The sequence below is a fragment of the Apium graveolens genome, chromosome 2, assembly GCF_009905375.1.
Source record: "Apium graveolens cultivar Ventura chromosome 2, ASM990537v1, whole genome shotgun sequence".
Taxonomy (NCBI): Eukaryota; Viridiplantae; Streptophyta; class Magnoliopsida; order Apiales; family Apiaceae; genus Apium; species Apium graveolens.
Window position 1 is genome coordinate 251,777,417 of NC_133648.1, and position 21,525 is coordinate 251,798,941.

Consider the following 21,525-nt stretch of genomic DNA (forward strand, 5'->3'; position numbering starts at 1 on the left):
ATTGATGCGATATTGGGGAAAATTCATATTGCCACATCTCATATAATTTTGGTAGAGTATGATATGGTTCAATGTATTGTTTCCAATCTAGGTTACATGTCATACAAGCAGCAACTATATGAGAACAAGGAGAGTGATACCTGTGCCATTTTTCACAAGAACAATATCGTTTAGAGAGATCTATATGATTCAGCATATATATAATTTAATAATAATTTATAATTTATAATTTATAATTATAACTAAAACTTAGAAAATATAAAAAGTAGGTTAGTTTGGGAAGAGTTGAAAAAAGTAGGTCATTTTGGGAAGAATTGAACAAAATAGGTTAGTTTGGGAAAGTGAACATAAAACAAGGTTAAACTGGGAAGAGATTGCCTGACAATTTTGTCGAAGACACGATCTATTAAAGAACTGAAATGATAATTATATGCAATCTATAAGAGAGGGGAGGGCAAACGTTGAACTTTCAAGCACATCCTTCCCTTCACAGCAACACTTATCCAGCTACTTGTAACTTACTTATATATGGGTCTCCAAGGTCTGTTTTCAACCTTCGTAGTTGCTGCACCACCCCGCATGTCTCTTCCTTTAGCAATAGATCACACCAAATTTCGTTCTACGAAACCATTAGTTAAATGCATTGCAACTCCGACGACAACAACAATTGATCAAGATGCAGCCTCCAGAAGAAATGCCAACTATCCTGGGACTACAGTTTCGTCAAGTCACTCTCCAGTGATTATGCTGTACGTACTGTTACTAAGTATACATCATTTCTCTCTGTCAATATCGTATATATACGTATGTTTTACTAACTGGATATTTGATAATATTACTGTACTTCCTACTTTCCAGTTATAGTACTGAACACCAGCATAGTTGGATGTAGAGCGGACCTAAACATTTGGAGACCCAAACACGTTAAAATTTTGTACCCAACAAAAATTTAAAATAGAATATTTATCATAGATATCTTCATACTCTGAAAAAATCTTTATGTGTGGCCATTTGAATAAAACTTTAATATTTTAGAGGCACATTTTTAAAAAATTATAATGAATGCACGGGTGGAAAATGCCTATTTGGACCCCAAAAATGAGGAATTTTTATAATTCTTCGTGGTTTCACTGTCTATGATTGTTTAGCAGATTTTATTGATTTGATTTTTCAGAGAGCACATTCTAAGAATTCGTATTTTATTAGTTATAAATATTTTATTGATAAAAAAATATTAATAATGATTGACCTTTGCATTCACAAAATTTGTACCAATAAAATTTTTACAATTTATCCAACACTATTAATTTTATATTTATTTTACTCGGTTTGAGTTTGTTTTAGTTTAAGAGTTACCAAAATGATATTTATATCAAATTAATTGATTAAAATATACAGAGTAGGAATATTGAGATTGGTGAAGGATGGGATACCATTTGTCTTTGCTTCACATTCATTTGATATTAAACCCTTTCTACCCCTGCAGGTTCCTGGACTGACTGACATGTGCATGGAATATTATAATGCATGTGATAGAGTAGAACCTTGCTGCAATATTATTTAATATACAGATAATGTTTTTTATTATATTAGAAAGTTAAAATTTCTAATTGAGTCAGTTATAATTTTGAATTGTTAATCTTTATATTATAATTGTTAATACATCTTTTAAGTATATACTTTATACAAATTATTTTTCTAAAATTGTTTGTGATCCTTTAACTTGCATGTCCATAATAAATCATCAATACCATATATTTTATTATTAATTTATTTCAAATGCATGTATTTTATATTATATTTTTTTAAAATTTTATGATATTTCATTCATTTGTTTTAAACACTTATGATATATTTTTTAAATTCATGTATTTAAGATATATAATAAATATCTTTCAATTAATTTTTAGAATTTGAAATTTATATGAAAACCTCAGCTAAAGAATAATAATAGTATATATATTTAGAATATTACTTTAAAGAAGTTTTGTATGTTGCAGGAAGAAAAATACGCGAGGCAGGTGGATGAGTTAAAGGATCATGTTAAACGTCTGATTCATGCCCCTACAGATGTTCCTCGGGATAAGCTTGAGTTGCTTGACTCAATTCAAAGGCTGGGATTGAACTATCAATTTCACAAAGATGTAAAGCAAGCAGTTGGTGTAATTTATAACAACAGCTATGATGCATGGCTGAGTGATGATGATGACCTTTGTTCAACAGCTCTGCGATTCAGGATTCTTAGGGAACATGGACACACCGTGTCACCTGGTTCTTAATTATGCTTCACTTATTCAACATGTCGATTATATTATTTTTTTTCTAATTAAACACACTCACACACTCTCTTTTCTTTGACAAGTTACGAACCTCTTTATGAGGTAGAGGAAGTGAGGGAGATATGGACACCGTTATGCTAAGAGGTGTTGGATCTCAATTAATATTAAACTACATTTGTTATCGTGTACAGAGGTGTTCCAGAGGTTCAAAGAAAAGAATGGTGGTTTTAAGGAAAATCTTTGCGAGGATGTGAAAGGGTTGCTGAGCTTGTATGAAGCATCTTTCTTTGGTTTTGAAGGTGAAGACATCATCGATGAAGCCAAGGCCTTTTCAAGATCACACTTGGAGAATGCTATGGAAGGTGGAGAAATCTGCCCCGATATGGCAAGAAAAGTGAGGCATGCCTTGGATATGCCTTTCCACTGGAAATTAGAAAGGGTGGAGGCTAAATGGTACGTTGAAACGTATGCCCAAGAGCAAAATATGGATCAGAATTTGCTTAAGTTAGCAAAGTTGGACCACAACATTGTCCAATCAGTTCATCAGAAAGAAGTCAGCAAACTAGCAAGGTACAAATTTATATTATGGTTCTGCAAGACATTTCATGCTGCAAGATCTGGTATATATGGCATGTGATGCTAATAAGAGAGAGACATACTATGCAACTGTTTCAGTATTTAAGGGACCTACCTAGTAGTAGAACAGTTGTCTACACATGGACCACTAGCACCAGTAATAGTTAGTTATTTTGATTTGTCGTATGTTAGTTGCTGTCTTATCTATTCACCTAAATTCCTCCGTATATATCATTGGAGTGTCAGCTTGTATTCTCATATGGAACATTAAGACATTTGTGCTATTTCTAATATTCAGATCCTTCTTTACTTTTATGATAATCTGAGCTTTGTCAACATGGTATCAGAGCCCCATAACTGCAAATAAGGAATGAATAAAATCAATACCTGTTATTCCTATAGAACTAACAATGAGATTTACAGAAGGGGGGTTGAATGTAAGTTTTGAGCAGTTTCAAAGGCTATGTGTTTAAGATAAACAAGTGTATGAATTGCTTTAAGCTAATACAGACAGATATATATTCAAACACTAATGTAAAGAACACAACAGACCTTAAAAACTTTTCTGGTGGATTGTTGTTCCACCAGAGATGGTATTTCAGAAAATCTGTGATTCAAGAAGTTGATCACAGCTGCGTCCTAGTACAAACTAGATAATTTTTCTCTCAAGATTTTTCTAAACAGCTCTGGAAAAATTCTTATCTAATTACTAGCTGCTGCTTGGTTTATATATCACCAAGTTTACAAGTAAAGACAAAGATAAAAAGTACAATAATAAAATAAGTTCTCCACTTGTTTCTTCTCCATTTTACTCCAGTGCATTGTTGACTATTGCCTCTTTATACTAGAGTAGAACGGCTGCTTTTTCTGATGTTCCTGAAATATGCTACCACATCTCAGTTGTCTCTGTCAACCCATGTGCCTCTGTTTGTAGGTACAACTACCACTTGTCAACTGCTATTTAACAGAACATCCGTTGAAGCCTTCATCCGTTGATGGCTTTATCCGTTGATGTGTTAGCAGTTGAAACTCTATCCGTTGATGCACTCATCCGTTGAAGGATGTTATCCGTTGAAGCTTTAGAGACATCCGTTGAAGCTTTGTTTCTCATCCGTTGAAGGTCTTTAAGTTATCCGTAGACACCATTTCATTTATACAAAATTACAAGGCATGAAATATTTACAATTGGCCTTCCTACCTGCATATCCTCTAGTAGTCAACATGACTTATAATTTCCCTCAACATTTAAGAATTATATCTCAAATTCAGAGACTGAAATGTGCTACAACACTAGACTTATATCTAAGTAAAGCTACACCATCAACGGATAGCCAAAATGGTCTTATCCGTTGAGGCTACAAACACTAGATTTCTACTTAAGTGTTTTGTTAAACATATCATCAAACTATTGCACATATATTCCTAACAATCTCCCCCTATTTATGTCTATAAGAATTGTAGACATAAATTCAAGGTTAACTTGATGATAACAAAACACTTAACAAATATATGAACTGAAACTAAGTAGAAATTTAAAAGTGCTGCAAAAGTGTATGTACTAGAAGGTAATTGAAGATTTACAGTTTCTCCAAGGGTGCTCCTCTAGCCTGAGCAAATCATCTTTTTCTTCTTTGTTCCCTGGTTTTCTTTCCTAGCCCTTTGTCATTTTCCTCAATTTGGAGTTGGAGTTGTCTGAAGAATTCAGCTTCATCTTCATCACTGATATCCAACTTAGATTGCATTTCTTTGAGAGTTTCATTGCTGGCAATCTTGAGTTGGTCTTCAAGTCTGAAAAATCTTCTGACTCCTTTATCATCTCTGAATTCCATCAACCAATGAGGTGATTTGTGAATTGTAGTTCCCCTTTCTTGAATGAGTAAGGTTCTGGGCAAAGCATTGGGCTCCCTCCAAGTTTTCCTTATGTTGGCAATCTTGTTGAGAATTTCAGTCTTGGCAGTCCTGGTAAAGCCAGAATCCTTTTGTATGGCTGAAAAGACTCTGATCAAGGTAGAGTAGCCTTCATTCAGAATCCTGTAGAGAGGCCATGTTCTTTCCCCAGCTCCTTTGTATCTGAACACCAATCTCTCTGGTAGCTGTCTGTAGGCAGCAATTCCCCTTACATCCTCCAGCTCATCCAGATAGAGTTCAATGTCTGAAATTTCTTTTATGTCACAGATGTGAACATAATCATCTTTAGAAATGGGTGGCTTAGGGTTAGGTTTATGTTTTTGAGTGAATTTCTTAGAGTTTAGGGGAGGTGTAGATTTGGATTTTCTTTTCTGTTTCTTTGGTAGTGGAAGAGTGGTTAAAAAAGTAGGCAAATTGATGGTGTCCCAATCAATAGGTTCCTCTTTTGGGATGATTGGTTCACCATGGATGTTTATAGTGGGATCAGCAACAAAGGGTTCAGGTATGGAAGGTAGAGGTTTAGTGTCTTCACTCCTTCTATGTGCCTTGGCCTTTCTTCTGTTTCCCTTCTACCATTCCTCTTTTTCCTCCATACTTTCACCAAATATACTCCCAAAAACCTCATCTAAGTTTGCAATCTTGTCTTCATCCCTGACTTCAATTCCTTTCTCATTTTCAACTAGACTTGACTTTAGCTGTTGTTCAAGCTTTGCTTGTGCTCTTTTGTCAGCCTTGAGTTTTTCAGCTTCTTTCTTTAACCTTTTGGTTTCTTCCCTCTTGGCTATTGAGAATTTGGGATGTCCTTGCATCACACATATGCTCTTTCCCTCTCTAAAGATAATAGCCATGTTTTTCCTTACTGCCTCATCCATGGTCTCCTTGTGTTTTATGATGCTAGCACCCAAAACTTTGTCTTCATCAGGCTTTGGAAGAGGAAAGTCCACTTCTTTCATCTGAGCAAAGTCTAGAGGGTTCTTTGTGGAGTCCTTGCTGGATCTAGTGTTGGGCTTGAGAACCATAGGTTTTAGATTCTTGAAAGAAGTCTCTCCAACCTTATTTCTCCTTTCTGGCTTGTGCTCCATATTGATTGGTTCAACCTTTGTGCTATGTTTCACAGATATTGATTTATCTTGTGTAGAGCCAAACAACTGTTGCACCCTTTCATCAATTCTCCTCATTTGCTCTTTCACTTGAATTTCAGCTGCTGCTAGCTGGATTAAATCAATTCCATCAGGCTTTCCTTTGATTTGAATGATTGGAGAAGTAGTGATGGCAGGAACTAGCACTTTAGATATTTGGATTTTTGTAGATGGCTCTCCTTCCCCTTCCCTTTTACTCTCCCCCTTTTTGTTATCATCAAGGAGAGGGGTCAAGCCCTGTGCTTTTGCCAGCTGCATAAGTAGATTTGTTTGAGATTATTGGTTGTGAAGAATGGTGGCCACAGAATCTTCAATAACTTGAACTCTGTCTTCCAATTTGGCCAACCTCTTTTCAGTATGTGATTCGTGTTTCAATCTCCACAAAATGTCCTGCATTGTACCATAGGGCATGACTGAATCCAATTTTTCAGAATTGTAGGATTTCAAGTCAACAATATCCTTTCTGAGTTCATCCATACTCAGATTCTGTCTTACTTGCTGCAACTTCATGAGATGCAGTGAGTCCAAGTGAGCTGTAAGGATAGCCTTTGTACCAGCATGAGAAGTTTTCTGAATGGCCTGTTGGATAGTACTGATTTGTTTGACTAAGGAGACATTGAATTGCCCTGTTGTAGACTCCTTTGTTAAGGCCCATTCAGGTAGATTTGGAATAGAACTAGGGCCTTCATCTCCCCCTAAGTTCATGCTACCATCAGAAGAAACAAAGTCATCATCATCAGAATTTACTCCAAATTCTTCAGATGACTCACCAGCTGTTGAAGGCATCTTGTTAATAGCAGCTTTGTCCCTTTGAAGAGATGCTGTTGTATGTACTAGATGTAGTGTCTTTTCTGCCTCCACATTGCCCTGTACAGCCAATAATTGATAGGCTGAAACAGGATGAGTAAAAGTGTCAGCATCCAAGGAAATGTTATCAATTACAGCTTTGTAATGTTGCTGAAATTGTCTTTCCTTTTCAGCTTCATTCACAATCATTGACTCACTAGCAATGGCTGGATCCATCCTTATATCTGCTGTACCTGCCTTTCTCTCATTTTCTCTATGTTCTTGCATCAGGGGCTCCCCCTGGCTCACACAACTCACTCCCTCACCTTCACCTACTAAGGTGGTACTCCTCTCACTTACTTTTGCCATGCTGGAAAAAATAGCATGCATATTTGAGCTCTCAATCTCTCCTTTTGCCTGGGAGCAACCCAGCCTCTCACTCAAATTGTCACTCCCTTCCCTCAATCCTAGAAGTGATTGTACAGTAATCAAGTCTTCTACACTTGGAATTGTTTCAGTTGTGTGTGTAGAGACTATCAACGGATGCGGAATAGCCGTTGAAGGTGAAACTGATGGTATCAACGGATAACTGCTGTTAAGCTTATCCGTTGAAGAACAACCACTTGTCAACGGATGAGTGATATCCGTTGAAGAAGGAAAAGAAGTAGAAATTGAAAGTGATATAACTGTTGAATCTGTGTAGATTGATATGAGTTTTGGTGACACAGATCCTTCAATTACATCTGAAAGAATTTGCGGGTGATCCAACAAATCATCTAAAAGATGATGATCACCTGTATTTGAGTGGGGCTCCTCCCTGAGTTGTAAAGAGGGAGAATCAGGAATTGATGGGAATAACATATCCATATCTAGAGATGGTGATGAAGTGTGTGGTGATTGATGTGTGTTAATTGTGAGAGAATGGGTATGTGACTCCATATTTGTTGGAGCCACATCAAACTGAGTTTGAGAAGGCATAGATACAGATGGATGTATCTGTGCAGTGTGTGCACCCTGTGTAGAAGATTGGGTTCTTGCTCTCTTTCTTCTAATAAAGGCTTTTGTTGGTGAGTGTTTGGCTTTATTGTCCCTCCCTCGTTTGTTCTGTATTCCTGGTTGGGAACTATTTTCAATAGTTACATCCTTTTGGGAGGATGCAGCTAGTGATATGCTAGTAACCTTTTCAACCACCACAGCTTTTTGAGAAACTGTGGCTTGCCTAGCTTGGGAAGCACTCATCTCTCCTTCCTTATCCTGGGGGTTTCTTTGATGTTCACCCCTCCCCTCACCAATCACACCCTGTTCACTCCCCTCAGGGTTAATGGTAGATGTTACAACTGTTGTCTTTTGAGAAACAACAGAGGTAGTTTTCTTTGTCTTTGATTTTGAAAGTTTAGTTTTGGTGACCTTGGTAGGAATCTGTTGGGGCATTGTCACAGATTCCATGGCCACACTAGAAGATAAAGAAATAGAGGGGTTGGAAGAAGTAGGAGTTGTAGAAGCAATTACCTCACTTACCTGTGGTGCATTCATGATTGGTAAATATACCAATGGCACACTGCTGTTTAGATCCATTCTCAATAAATCTGCAAGAACTCTTTTCTCTTGTGCCCAGCACTTGAGTTTATTATTCTCATTGGTTATGACCAAACCTTCAGCAACATGGTTAGCCAATACCATAAAGAATCTAGCATAATAGATGTTATTAGATCTATTAGCTTTGTTACCTAATCTAGTACCCAATTCTAGCATAACATAGTTGCTAAAATTAAAATACCTATCAGAAACAAGCATATAGAGCATATTAACAAGAGATGAAGTTATGGCATCAAAATTGCTAATTTTCCCAGAGAAAACCTTGATAAAGGCATCCCCAAGAAAACTCCATTCTTTCCTAAGGCCTTTTCTTTTAATACTCCCTAAACTAGCAGAGTTAAGAGAATAACCTATGGAATCTAACATGCTGGATACATCATTATCAGTGTGTGGTGTCATGGCATTGTTCTCAGGTAATTTAAAACATGCTAGTAAATTATCACAGTTAACACAGTGATTTTTACCTTTGAGGGTGAAGGAGATAGTCATATCTATTGAGTTGAACTCAGCAGTTGTCCAAATCTCCTTAACTACTTCACAGTAAATCGTTGGGGCTTCCAGCATTGCATAGCTAAGTTTACAGTTTTTGATGAAGTCCATCATTTTGTGATAATCGGAGTGGGCTTCATTCTTTTCTACCAAAGCTATGAAATTGTTCTTCTCATAGATGAATCCAGATTGAGACATAATCTTTACTACTGGTGCCATTATTGTGAGTAGAAATTGCAGAGAATAACTTGAAGGTTTTGCAGAGAGAAAATGGTAAAAGCTTTGAAATTTCAAGAAAGCGTAAAGTAAAAATGAAAAATCAGAAGGGCTTATATACTTTCTCAAATTAAAAAGCATAAATAAAAGATTAAACAATAAATATATGTAAGTGAATTTCAGCCGTTTAAGAATAAACTGTAAGTATTCTAAAAACTACCTTTAAAACAAATACATACAACTGTATGTATGAGTATCAACGGTTAAGACAATAGAATCAACGGCTGTGAAACACCTGAATCGACTGATGTGATATTTCAACGGATAAAGTAAACTGTCATCCGTTGAAGAGCACTTCAGTTTTATCCGTTGACGGATATAAAAAAATTCCAGAAATGTATATGTCTTTCAACGGATAATGAACATCCGTTGACAGAACAATTTTGACTTTCAACGGATAAGGAATATCCGTTGATGGAATAATCTGTGTTAAAAATCAAATTTGTTCTAGCAGCTAATACATTTCAGGCTTCAATTCAAATTGCAATAAGGACATGAATTTTAAGAGTAATTAAGCATACCTAGGTCACTTACCAATCTTGTGAATGTTGATTCATCAAGTGGCTTGGTAAATATGTCTGCAATTTGTTGTTCACTTGGAACAAAATGAAGTTCCACTGTACCTTTCATCACATGTTCCCTAATGAAGTGGTACTTGATATCAATGTGCTTGGTTCTTGAGTGCTGCACTGGATTTTCAGTAATGGCAATGGCACTTGTGTTGTCACAAAATATTGGAATTTTGTCAACAGTCATACCATAGTCAAATAACTGGTTCCTCATCCATAGTATTTGTGCACAGCAACTACCAGCTGCAATGTACTCAGCTTCAGCTGTTGATGTGGAAACAGAATTCTGCTTCTTGCTGAACCATGATACAAGCTTGTTCCCTAGAAATTGACAGGTGCCTGTTGTGCTTTTCCTGTCTATTTTGCAACCTGCATAATCTGCATCTGAGTAGCCAATTAGATCAAAACCAGACTCTCTAGGGTACCAAATTCCTAGATTTGGAGTCCCCTTGAGATATCTGAAAATTCTTTTAATAGCCACTAAGTGAGATTCTTTAGGGTCAGCTTGAAATCTAGCACAGAGACATGTAGAAAACATTATATCAGGTCTACTAGCAGTTAAATATAAAAGTGAGCCAACCATGCCTCTATAACTTATAATATCCACAGACTTTTCAGCCTTGTTTAATTCAAGCTTAGTGGCAGTGGCCATGGGAGTTTTTGCAGGTGAACAATCCATTAAGTCAAACTTCTTTAAAAGATCATAAATATATTTAGTTTGACTAATGAAAATTCCATCACTAACTTGTTTAACTTGTAACCCAAGAAAGTAAGTTAGCTCTCCCATCATGCTCATTTCATATTTACTTTGCATTAATTTAGCAAACTTTTTACAAAGCTTATCATCTGTAGATCCAAATATAATATCATTTACATAAATTTGTACAAGTATCTTAGAGCCATTAACATTTCTAAAGAAGAGAGTTTTGTCAACAGTACCTCTTGTGAAATGATTATCTAGAAGGAACTTTGACAAAGTCTCATACCAGGCTCTAGGAGCATACTTATCAGGTGTGTAATTGTTATGTTTGTTAACCCCTACCTTCCCATTTCTATTAGATTTCCTTTTAGTTTCCTTTTTATCCTCAACCACTTTGAGCCTATTCTTTAACTGTTCTAAGGTCATATGCCCTATATTCACCTTACTGACATCTTTGGATGTGCTTGCTTCTCCTTTGACAAAGTTCTTGGAAGTTGAACCAAACTTTTTGTTGAGTTTCTTTAGATTTTCACTTTTAGAAACATCTGCCTGTTTTAATTGAGGAACCTTCAACGGATGCTCCTTTTCTTCTTTCAACGGATAATTTTCATCATCCGTTGATTCCACATCCGTTGACAGCCCATCAATTAATTCCAGTTTCTTTTTGTTTTTATCCCAGGCAGTCTCACAGAATGATTCAATTCCTTGGACCTTGGTAATTTGAGCACTAACATCCCTAGATGTCTTCCAGGCTTTAATCACCTCTTGCTCTCTCTCTAATTGATTAAAAAGTATTTCTACTTTCTTAACAGATTCAGCTAGTTCATTTTCAACAGATATACAATGTAGCTTAGTTTTCTCTAGGTCAATCAACTTATCTTCTAACACAGCATTTCTATCACTTAAAAACAAATTGTTCTCTTTAATCCTACTATTTTCTTTAGCAAGAGATTTAAGAGACACACGCAAATGATACAGTTCAGTAGACATGTCATTAAAAGCATCATTGCACTCTTCTTTAGTAAGCTGTGTTAAATCAGTAGTGATTACCTGGTTGCTTGATGAACTAACTTCATTTTCCTCAGAATCAGCCATGAAAGCCAAGTTGACATATTCCACATCTTCATCCTCTTCTTCTCCATCAGCTGCCCAGTCTTTTTCTTGAGTAATGAAAGCCCTCTCCTTTTGCTTGAGCAGATCAAAATATTTTTTTTTGTAATCTACTTGATCAAATTTCTTCTTTTCAGAAGTTGGCTTTCTGCACTCACTTGCAAAGTGTCCACTTGTACCACAATTGTAACACTTGAACTTGGATTTGTCCACCATGTTCTTATGAGGTTTAGTGGCTCTAGTGTTTTTCCTAAATTTCATCTTTGCAAATCTCCTGGACAGAAATGCAAGATGCTCATCAATACCATCAGAGTCATCTTGGCTGGAGTTGTCTTCATTCTCAGCAACTTGCTCTTTACCCTTGCTTGATTCTGATTTGCTTGTGCCAATTTTGAGACTTGGCATTGTCTTCTCCTCATTCCTGGTTTCCATCTTCTCACTATCAGCTACAAGAACAACTGTTCCTCCTTTTCTCTTTCCCTTTTCCAACAGCTCATCCTGCTCCATTTCAAGTTCATAAGTCTTCAAAATTTCATATAACCTTTCAAGAGTGAAGTTCTTATAATCTTGAGAGTTTCTCAAAGAAACAGTCATGGGCTTCCATTCCTTTGGCAGAGACCTAAGAAATTTTAAGTTGGAATCCTTGACTTGGTATACTCTACCATACAGCTTCAGTCCATTCAACAGCTTTTGGAATCTATTGAATGTGTCATTTAAAGATTCATTTTCTTCAAAATGAAAATACTCATACTGTTGAATGAGAAGCTGCATTTTGTTCTCTCTGACCTGCTCAGTTCCTTCACAGATAATTTGTACAGTATCCCAAACTTCCTTTGTAGTTTGGCAATTGATGACATTGTCAAACATATCTTGATCTAAGCCATTAAACAAAATGTTCATGGCTCTCTTATCCTTGCGGATTTCTTCCATGTCTTCAATAGTCCATTCTGCTTTTGGCTTGGGAATGGACTGTCCAACAGCAACTGTTACAGTAGCAGCTGTGGCTACTTTATGAGGGATGTAAGGACCATTTTCAATACAGTTGATGTAGCTTTCATCTTGAGAAAGAAGATGTAAATGCATCTTTACTTTCCAGTGATGATAGTTATCCTTTTCCAGGACTGGGATCTTTACACCAATATCCTTCCTATTCATAATGGTAACAGGAGGATTCTTCTGTGCACTCATCTTTGTTAGTTTCCAAGATCTTTAAACTCTTTGTGTGTCAAGAGCTTGCTCTGATACCAATTGTTATTCCTAGAGAACTAATAATGAGATTTACAGAAGGGGGGTTGAATGTAAATCTCAAAACTTTTTCAAGTTTTGAGCAGTTTCAAAGGCTATGTGTTTAAGATAAACAAGTGTATGAATTGCTTTAAGCTAATACAGACAGATATATATTCAAACACTAATGTAAAGAACACAACAGACCTTAAAAACTTTTCTGGTGGATTGTTGTTCCACCAGAGATGGTATTTCAGAAAATCTGTGATTCAAGAAGTTGATCACAGCTGCGTCCTAGTACAAACTAGATAATTTTTCTCTCAAGATTTTTCTAAACAGCTCTGAAAAATTCTTATCTAATTACTAGCTGCTGCTTGGTTTATATATCACCAAGTTTACAAGTGAAGACAAAGATAAAAAGTACAATAATAAAATAAGTTCTCCACTTATTTCTTCTCCATTTTACTCCAGTGCATTGTTGACTATTGCCTCTTTATACTAGAGTAGAACGGCTGCTTTTTCTGATGTTCCTGAAATAGGCTACCACATCTCAGTTGTCTCTGTCAACCCATGTGCCTCTGTTTGTAGGTACAACTACCACTTGTCAACTGCTATTTAACAGAACATCCGTTGAAGCCTTCATCCATTGATGGCTTTATCCGTTGATGTGTTAGCAGTTAAAGTTCTATCCGTTGATGCACTCATCCGTTGAAGGATGTTATCCGTTGAAGCTTTAGAGACATCCGTTGAAGCTTTGTTTCTCATCCTTTGAAGGTCTTTAAGTTATCCGTTGACACCATTTCATTTATACAACATTACAAGGCATGAAATATTTACAATTGGCCTTCCTATCTGCATATCCTCTAGTAGTCAACATGACTTATAATTTCCCTCAACATTTAAGAATTATATCTCAAATTCAGAGACTGAAATGTGCTACAACACTAGACTTATTTCTAAGTAAAGCTACACCATCAACGGATAGCCAAAATGGTCTTATCCGTTGAGGCTACAAACACTAGATTTCTACTTAAGTGTTTTGTTAAACATATCATCAAACTAATGCACATATATTCCTAACAATACCCATCTCTTTGATCTCTAAACCCCATAAAAAAAACCACTCAGCTTAAACCCTAAATCAAGAACTCAAAAAAGGACAAAAAATCTTTCAGATCTATTCTTTTTACAATGGTAGCTGGTCGAATCACCTACCAAGATATGCTAAACCCCATTTTCCTACACCCCTCAGATGGGCCAACATCCATATTGGTGGATAAACTCCGGGGATCTACAGATTACAGAGCCTGGAAACGATTGATGGAAATCAATCTAGCCTCCAAGAGAAAACTGGGTTTCGTAACCGGAACAACAGCCAAGCCCACTGATGATCCAATACAAGCTGAGCTATGGGAGACCTGCAACAACATGGTAATCGTCTGGTTAACCTGTAATGTATCTCCTTCAATTAAAAATTCTGTGATGTTCATGACTAATGCTAAAGATATATGGTCAAATCTTGAGACACGTTTCTCTGTCACAAATGGATCGAGGAAATATAAAATCAATAGAGAGTTATATGAGCTAAAACAAAACTCTTTATCTGTGAATGATTATTATACTGCCATGAAAGTACTGTGGGAAGAGTTAGATGCCATGAATATACTACCTACACTCACCACCATAAGCACTGAGACCCAAACCTTACTCAACAAAATCCACCAACAAAAAGAAGAAGCCAAACTATTTCAGTTCTTAAATGGATTGAATGAAATCTACAACCCACAAAGAAGCCATCTTCTGATGCAAAACCCACTTTCTTCTGTTGAAGAAGCCTCGTCTGCTTTACAGCAAGAAGAGGCACAAAGAGATCTTCTCAACCTAAACAGAGACATCTCTGATGCATCTGCAATGTTCAGCAAAACTAATCAGGACAGAGTTATAGTATGTATAGCTTGCGGAATGAAGGGGCACAGAGGTGCAAAATGCTGGACTGTAATTGGCTACCCCAGGTGGCATCTCAAATGCAACTCACATAACACAAACCAGCCTTATCCCTCCAAACCTAAACCATACAACTCAAACCCCAAATGGAATACCTCAAACAGAAACAATAACTCCAAGATGGCAGCTAATGCTCAAGCTACAAAAACAGAAATTGAAGGACCCAGTTTTAGCCCTCAATAGTTAGAACAACTAGCCAAGATGATGCCACAGCTGATGCATCAAGCCAAAGGGTCGGAAACTGATGAGGAAATATATTATCATTTCTCAGAAATGGCTAATTGCAACACTGTCATGAAATTATACAATGAGTTGATGATGGACTCTGGAGCCTCTGACCATATGACATACTCACTTCAAAACCTCTCCAACACTGTTGAAAAAACAAAATCCACAACCATAAACCTACCCACAGGAGATCAAGCCAAAGTCACTCACACAGGCAGTGTAAACCTAGAAAATGGACTGAAACTAGAAGGTGTACTGTGTGTACCATACTTCAAACACAACTTGATGTCAGTACAGAAGCTGGTGAAGGATTGCAATGTACAAGTGATCTTCCACCCGAGCCATTGTGTCATCTTAGAATCGGGAAGCAACAAAATCAGAGGAATAGGTGGAGCAAAGAATGGGTTGTATTACCTGATAAATCATCTGAAACAACAAGTGCCCAGTGAATGGTTAAAGCTTCCTTATGAACCTGTCAACAGAGCCCCTGCAGTCAACACAGCAACCAGTAATGGAGTCAACAATGCTGATAATTTGGAGTTGTGGCACAACAGACTTGGTCATGCCCCCATAGCCAGGATCAAACAAATAAAGGAAATTATAATTGCTGATACTCACATTGCCAAGGTCTGCATCACTTGTCCCCTCTCTAAATTTACTAAACTTCCTTTTGAATTGAGTAAATCACGTGCTAGTTCAAAGTTTGATCTTGTGCATTTAGATATATGGGGCCCCTATAAAGTTTGTACAAGAAACAAATTTAGATACTTCATGACCATAGTTGATGACCACAATAGAAATACTTGGGTTTATCTGCTAGAACACAAATCTGACTCACTCACAATTATAGAAGAATTCATGAACTATGTTGACAGACATTTCAAATCATCTATCAAGACAATCAGGTCTGATAATGCTCTAGAATTTGACACTGGGAGCTGCAGAACCTTCTTCTCTAAACATGGTATTAAACACCAAACCTCATGTGTTCAAAGACCACAACAGAATGCTCGTGTAGAAAGAAAACACATGCATATCTTGGAGATTTCCAGAGCCCTTAGATTCCAAGCTGGGTTACCATTGAGTTTTTGGGGAGACTGTGTACTAACTGCGGTTCACTTAATAAATAGATTACCAACCCCTATTCTCAATAACAAAACCCTATATGAAATTCTCCGCAAAGAACCAGCAACCTATGATCAGCTAAAAGTATTTGGTTGCCTTGCTTTCGCTTACAATACAACCTTTCCAACCGATAAATTTGCTCCTAGAGGAGTACCTTATGTTCTACTGGGCTATCCAGTGAGTCAAAAGGGCTACAGACTGTATAACCTCCTCTCCAAACAGACCTTTGTGTCCAGAGATGTAACATTCAGGGAACAAATATTTCCATTCAATTGCAGTACTCCTAACTGTTATATGCAACCTATACCTCAAGTCTCAACCAACAACCCAGCCTCCATACCAACAAATGACCTATTTCCCTTGTTTCCTGAAAATAATGACCCTACAATTCAACTTGAACCTGAAGCCAACCAAGAACCAACACCACTTGAACCTACTGAACCAACTCAACCTTCACCTCAAGCAACACTTGTTCTGAGAAGATCGACCAGATTGCACAGACCCCCTAACTGGCAAGAAGACTATATTATTAAAAAACCTACATTTACACCTCATATATCAAACCTAGCCTACACAAATATCCAACCTGAATTCAGATGTATGTTAGCCAATATGAACAAAAATGTGGACCCTATCCTATTTAAAGAGGCTGTGAAGGAGTCACATTGGGTGATGGCAATGAACACTGAATTGGAAACTCTGGAATTGAATAATACCTGGGATGTCATAGCTCTACCAACCGGGAAAAATGCAATAGGATGCAAATGGATATTTAAAACTAAATATCTACCAGATGGTACTATAGAGAGGCACAAGGCTAGACTGGTGGCACTGGGGTACAAACAGAAATTTGGGAAAGACTACTTTGAAACATATGCTCCTGTGGCCAAGATGACCACAATGAGAGCATTGCTTGCTGTTGCTGCAATGGAGAACTGGGAAACTCTACAAATGGATGTAATAAATGCCTTCTTACATGGAGAACTGCAAGAAACCATTTACATGAAATTACCTCAGGGTTATTTTTACAAAGATTGCAGGATAACATCTGATTCTTTGAATTCTACCAGTGATTCCACACTGGTCTGCAGATTGAGAAAGTCACTGTATGGACTGAAACAGTCACCAAGACTGTGGTTCCATAAACTGTCTCAAACACTACTTAATCTTGGATATTATCAGTCAAAATCAGATTACAGCCTGTTCATCTATCACACCCAATCTGAGATTACACTTGTGTTGGTGTATGTGGATGACCTGATGATATGTGGCAATCACAACTCCCAGATCACATACCTCAAACAAATGTTGTCCCAATTATTTCACATGAAGGATCTTGGTCCCATTCATTATTTTTTGGGAATTGAGATATGCAGATCCACCACTGGTTTCTTCCTGTCCCAGAAAAAGTATACTGCAGACATACTCCAAGAATTTGGCATGACTAACTCAAAACCTCTTCAAGTACCCCTTGATAGTCATCTCAAATTAACTCCAGATAAGGGAGATCCTCTACCTGATCCTAATGTGTATCAAAGATTTCTTGGGAAACTCATATACTTGACAATAACTAGACCAGATATCATGTATTCAGTACAGTTACTAACTCAATTTATGCAGGCACCTACAACTGTTCACATGTAGACTGCAAGAAGAGTTCTCAGGTACTTAATTGACACACCAGACCAAGGATTGCTCCTTGCCTCTTCCTCAGCAGCACAACTAATAGCATACTGTGACAGTGACTGGGGAAGCTGTCCAATTACAAGAAGATCAACAACTGGATACTGTATATTTCTTGGAGATTCCCCTATATCATGGAAAACAAAGAAGTAGCATGTGGTAGCTCGATCATCAGCTGAAGCAGAGTACATGGCCTTAACTCTAACCACCTGTGAAGTAACCTGGTTGACTGCACTGTTAAAGGATCTGGGACTTAAGAACCTGCCACCAGCCATACAAAAATGTGACAATCAAGCAGCACTTGCCATTGCTGCAAATCCAGTACTCCATGAAAAGACAAAACATGTCGAAATCGATTGTCACTGTGTGAGAGACTAACTGAAGGCAAGACAAATCAAAACAACAAAGGTTTCCTCACAAACTCAAGTTGCAGACATCATGACTAAACCACTCTCTGTCAAACTACATTCAGATCATTGCAGCAAGCTAGGAGCTTCTTATTCCAAATTCACTCGCCAGCTTGAGGGGGAGTAATAAGAGAGAGACATACTATGCAACTGTTTCAGTATTTCAGGGACCTACCTAGTAGTAGAACAGTTGTCTACACATGGACCACTAGCACCAGTAATAGTTAGTTATTTTGATTTATCGTATGTTAGTTGTTGTCTTATCTATTCACCTAAATTCCTCCATATATATCATTAGAGTGTCAGCTTGTATTCTCAGATGGAACATTAAGACCTTTGTGTTATTTCTAATATTCAGATCCTTCTTTGCTTTTATGATAATCTGAGCTTTGTCAACAGATGCACATATCTTAAATTTATTTATACATGTATATCACAGTTGGTGGGTGGACCTTGGTTTAGATAAGATGACCTTTGCAAGAGACAGGTTAGTAGAACATTATTTCTGGTGCAATGGAATGGTTTCGGATCCTGAATATAGTGCTTTTCGATACATGGGAACCAAAGTAATTTGCTTGATAACAACAATTGATGACGTGTATGACGTATACGGCTCTATAGAAGAGTTGGAGCTTTTTACAGATTATGTTGACAGGTTTGTCAATGATCTCTAAGTGATTATATTTCTATACTACTATTCTATATATTAACCAGCAAGCCATACATATTTCAGATGGGATATTACTGAAATTGACAAGTTGCCTATGAACATAAAGACCGTTCTTCTTGTAATGTTTAATACCACCAATGAAATAAGATACTGGACAATGAGAGAACGAGATTTTAACATCATACCTTACCTGAGTAAACAAGTAAGAAACCTATGACTTTCATCAAATTTCGCTTTCTATCTGTAGGTTCGTATACCAAGAACTTCGATCTAACAATATATAATGCATAATCATCTTGCCTGGCATGTAGTGGGCAGATCTGTGTAAAGCTTATCTTATAGAAGCAAGGTGGTATCACTCAGGACACAAGCCCACATTAAAGGAACATTTAAAGAACGCTGTGGTTTCCATTGCCACCCCAATCATGTTATTTTGTGTCTACTTTCTAACGGTAGAGAAGATTACTCTGGAGGCATTGGATTACATAGACAAGCTTCCAAGTATCATCTGGTGCCCCTCCATGGTTCTTCGACTTATAAATGATTTGAGAACGTCGTCTGTTAGTGTATATACCGCCTAAACAAAATCAAATTTATATACAAAATTACAAACTTTCCATTGAACTCGGGCACCAATTTATTTAGGATGAATTGGCATGAGGAGATAATCTGAAGGCTGTCCAGTGCTACATGAACGATACTGGTGAGAGTGAAGAAATGGCCAGAAAATATGTTGATAATTTAGTGCATGAGACATGGAAGATTCTAAATAGAGATTTGCTTGGAAGCTATCCTTTCAGCCAGCCATTTTTGGCAGCCAATCCTAATCTTGCTAGAACAACTCAAACGTTTTATCAGTACGGAGATGGACATGGCATTCCTCAACATTGGACTAAGGACCACTTGAAATCTTTATTAGTGGAACCATTTAGTCCTACGCAGTGATGAAAATAACTTCTTGGCTTATGACTAATTTCATTTCTTTGTCAGTGCATGTAATAAGATCTTATTTCTTCATATTCCTTGTCATGTTTTATGACAATTACTTCTTGTGGTGCAGATAGGTTTCAGGTTTTGATTCTGCACGTCTCTCAATACATATCAGCAGAATACCAAATTTTGACTCATATTTGACAGGAAACCAAACTTTTTCCCCGACTATTTTTTCACCAAAATTTGAAGAACATTGAGTTCAGGACTTGATAGGAAAGGACATAATAGGATGTCATATCATGATTATGACCCATCTTACCAAAATGCTATATTATCTTAAATTTCAAAGTCGAAATTACGTGAAGAAAAACTTTGGACCCAAAACTATATTTTCTATTTATAATATATATAACTTTATTCGTGACGAGTTGAGAGTTAGCAGAGTTCGATTAGAGTCTGAATATTCCAAGCTAAAATGAGCCGAGTGGAGCTGAAAAGATAAAAAGCTCCGCTCGGCTCGGCTCATTTACTCATTCAAACTCATTTTCATGTTTAAGATTGACTCATTTAAAAACCAAACCGAATTCATTTATACGAACCGATCCCGTGTTTTGTCCACGAATTCATTCGCGGCCCTATTCAAAAACTTGATTAAAAAAAGTGTTATGGATTAAAAACTAATATATATAATTGCTGTATTTATTACTAAGGAACGTGAGCTTCGAGACTCGATTTGACTACTCTTGTGTTTCGTGACTCAATCTTCCTTAACAAGATGCCTACGTACCTTGCTGATTGCTAAGGATTAAGTCAAAAAACATAGTTCTGATCTGTGGGGTGAAGCCCCTTATATAGATGTGGGAGTCCTTGAATTGGACTTAGTATAGGAGACTTGGTGGTCAAGTCTCTGAATTAGGATGGACTTAGGAGTCCTAGGAAGTAGGAAGTTGATTCCTTATCCTATAAGGTTCCTTGGAGGCCAATCTACAAGGATTTATATCCCCACCAGGACTTATCTTAATAGCTGTTTTTCTCCCTTATTAATTAATTATGAAATTAATAAATAATCAGGGTTTTAGGCCTTGTTTGTTCCATCAGGCCTGATCTGGTCCATCAGGCCTGATCAACATGTTAACCTTTCTGGTCTAAATATCATACATCTTCTTATTGGGCCTAGCAGCCCACACCTTGTATAATCAATGTAAATTTTAATTACACAATCAGGATTTATTTATCCCTATCATTTGCCCCCCAACTTTTGGGAAACAGAGACTAAGTTTCACAGAAGTTAAGTTCATTCGTTCCCTTACAGGGTATCGTTTTTGCGTAAAGTGTGGAGCGACCTACACGTTTACCATGATTTACTTTTATTTCTTTTATTCAGGAATTATCTTAATTTTCAAGAATTTTTCCCTTAATCCTGGGATTTTTCTTTAATTTCTTGGATTTTTCCCTTAATTTCTGGGATTTATCCTTGTTTTTCTGGATTTTTCCCCTAATTTCTGGGATTTATCCTTAATTTTCTGGATTTTTCTCCTAATTTCTGGGATTTATCCTTAATTTTATGGATTTTTCCTTAATTTTATGGATTTATTCCTTATTTCTGAAAATATCAACATTTTTCAGAAAATATTTTAAGGAATTTCCTTATTTTTCTGTAATTTTCCATGAATTTTTTCTTCTTTTTCTTCCCCTTTTTTCCTTTTTTCTTTCCTTTCTTCTTTTTTTTTTCTCTTTTTTTTTCTTTTTTTTATACAGATTTCGACCAGGAATCCTGTTCGACCAGGATCCTGGTCGAATTACCCCTCAGTATGCCCTGGTCG

The 21,525-nt window shown here is 36.8% G+C and overlaps 1 pseudogene; it reads left to right on the plus strand.

The window, feature by feature from the left end:
- Window positions 1-528: 528 nt before the first annotated feature.
- Window positions 529-19,714, plus strand: LOC141706247 ((+)-alpha-terpineol synthase-like; annotated as a pseudogene).
- The last annotated feature ends 1,811 nt before the right edge of the window (window positions 19,715-21,525 follow it).